Genomic DNA, 2,973 nt, shown 5'->3' on the forward strand with positions numbered 1-2,973 from the left:
CGAATCTGGCCGGGTGGATTGATTTTTTGTCTGTCAATGTGGCCCCAGGAACACTTTTTCCTTGCGCCGGAGCCCCCGAGCGCCCCCAGTGCGTCGGGCGCAAAAATGGCCTGAGCCAGCGGAATTCGGCGTCCTGGGGGTGCGCCTAGGCCGTTTTTTCGGTGCCGGCGCAAATAAATCGCCTGGGGAGGCCTTCCTGGGGGCGCGGCTGGAGATGCTCTTAGCAACCAGCCAACATGCATCAACTCCTATCTTTCGGGGGGTCAAATTTTGTGGAGTACTTATAAGATTCTATCTTCTTCAATGAAACTGCAGGCCTGGACCCTGTAGGGCGTTTTGAAGGCCGTGGTCCATGGAGGCCTTAAATTTTTTTTGAAAAATTTCAGTTTAAGAAATCCAGAAAAAATATACACATATACACAGATGTAATGTAAAATTTCATGATGAAATACCTTGAATTGCGAGCTGCAAACAAAAATCTAGGATATTGAGGATGAACAGTTCATGCGCTGAAAAGCGGCAAATTTGTCTTTTATCATGAAAAACTGCACACATGTAAACTATGTCTCTCGGTATGCGTGTATTTTTTTTTCAAAAAAGAACCTGAAACGTAAGAGCGTGAATTTGATTTATCTTATCAAAATTATGCCCTCCACAGAGCCCAGCGTTCATTTAGCATTGTTGGGCTTGGAGGCTCCTTTGATTGAAAAAAAAAACATTGTGAAGTTAGCATGCGGTCGATAGACCTGTGGAGTGACCCAGAGGACCTCACAGTGTCAACTATGGGCTACATAGTCCTCTAAACTTGTTTACTCCAGGTAGCAAAACGTATGCTCTCGAAAAAAAGCTAGCAAAACGTACCTGCTGAAGAATATACACCTCCTGTGGAGTACCACGTATGGTCAATGGAGTTTAGGTCGCCGATGACAATGCATCGAGAATAATGCAGATAGAGGTACCAACGACCGTACTCCGTACTTGACGATCTTGCATGTGTACGGCCCCAATGCCCGGGACTTTATATTATCTTGAAGTGGCGCATAATAGCACATGCTTGTAGCCACCTTGCAAAGTTTGCTCTGACCAACCGTACATCGATCTATTTTTTGATCTTCACCAACCATACGTCTAAATACAATGCACCTCCCCATTTTCATGGGACGTCATTCAGACTTGCGATCGCCGTACCGTACTTAGCTCAGCTGGAGTCAACTCTTTGAGGTTGGAGCGCTCTTGCACTTCGTGTACAAAGAAGCCCGTTTGGATTTCGTAACAAACGACTGACGTGCCCACGAATACTGCAAGGAGATCTTAGATGATATGCATTTGCTTATCATATAATGGGTTTGGAGAAGAGTGATTACAGCTTCACAAGGAATGTACGGCGCAAAAGGGCGCCACGCAAGGAACACGGCTCTCTACTCAACAACTATTTAGGCTATAAGGTACTCCCTCCGACCGAAAATACTTGTCCAAGGAATAGATGTATCTAAATGTATTTTAGTTCTAGATACATCATTTGTATTTATTTCTATGACAAGTTTTTTCGGACGGAGGGAGTATCTTGCCTTGGAAAACTTGTCTGGTTGTAGGCGTTAGATTAGTGATGACGGTGCGCTAGGTCAAACTCTCTGGACGTGTGTGTGCCGTGTACTGCTTGCCATGCACTTTACACGGCTTGTTTCAGGCTTCACCAAACCATCTACAGCTCATGAGAGCTCAGGCTATAGATCACCCGTCCATGTTTGCAGCCAGAATATCATACCACTCCACACACAATCAGCAACCAGTCAGCAACCACCGTGCGCTTCCATGCATGCATTGCAGCTAGAGCCAACGACCATTTGCACGGTCTACCATGACTTTCTCTACAAGAACTACATGTAGACTTCGTAGCCAACAAAAGAGTGAAAACTGGATCGAAAGTTGCTTGCAGTGCGGCGCTCCTCCTTGAAACGCTGATGCTTTGGATATGAAAACCATTTTTAAAACATAACTTTGACCACAATTTTCTTTCATAGACCGGCCTGAAACTGAAGTGCCACGCATTGAGGTTCATCCCTCTTACTAGCAATCAGCGAACATGCATCAACTCCTATCTCTCAGGGGGCCAAAATTTTGTGGAGTACTTTTAAGTCTCTATTTTCTAGTACAATGAAAATGGGGGCCTGGAGGGAGTAGGGCATTTTGGAGGCCTTAATTTTGAAAATTCGAAATTAATCCTTCTGACGCCATGAAGTTACCTGTGGAGTGAGAAGTAATCATGCAGTGGACTCAGCATTCTCAATCACATGGATAGTTAGATAAAAAGTTGATGTTTGGATATCAAAACAGTCCCTAAAAGATAAGGGCATCTCCAACGCTATACCCTAAAACAGGTGGACTATCTGACCGCGGACCGCGTTTGGAGCCGGCCATCCAACCATGTCCTTTAAATAGGCATCAAATCCGAACAAGATCAGCCGATGAACCCAGAGGATAAAGCGCATGGACTGTGAGGACATGTGGTCCAACTGGCAGTGGGCCAAATGGACTCTCAGATGGTATCCGAACTCATGCAAAGCTCCATCAAATTTGCTTCCGGTTTGAAGGGAAATGGACAATGCAGACTGGTCCGTGAACATTTAGGGGACCATGTTGGATGATAAAAGGTGTCCGGACCACGTGGTCTGGACGTTGCGCTTTGAGGTACTGCGTTGGAGATGCCCAAACCTGCATCAACTCCTATCTTTTGGGGGTTTCAAAATTATGTGGAGTAGCACGCAACCATGCATAGGAGACAATCTAGCTCAACATGTAAACTTGAATGAGAATTTTCAATTTATTATGCTATTTATATTTAATAAGTATTTTACAAATATACAACAACCAAACACATTGAATCATATGTATTTTAAATTTTAGTTATTTTATTATTACTCCAAATATTCATATTTTACACAATCAAATATCACTGGAATATATTTCGAAACA

Source organism: Triticum dicoccoides, chromosome 6B, assembly GCF_002162155.2.
Source record: "Triticum dicoccoides isolate Atlit2015 ecotype Zavitan chromosome 6B, WEW_v2.0, whole genome shotgun sequence".
In the NCBI taxonomy this organism is placed as follows: domain Eukaryota; kingdom Viridiplantae; phylum Streptophyta; class Magnoliopsida; order Poales; family Poaceae; genus Triticum; species Triticum dicoccoides.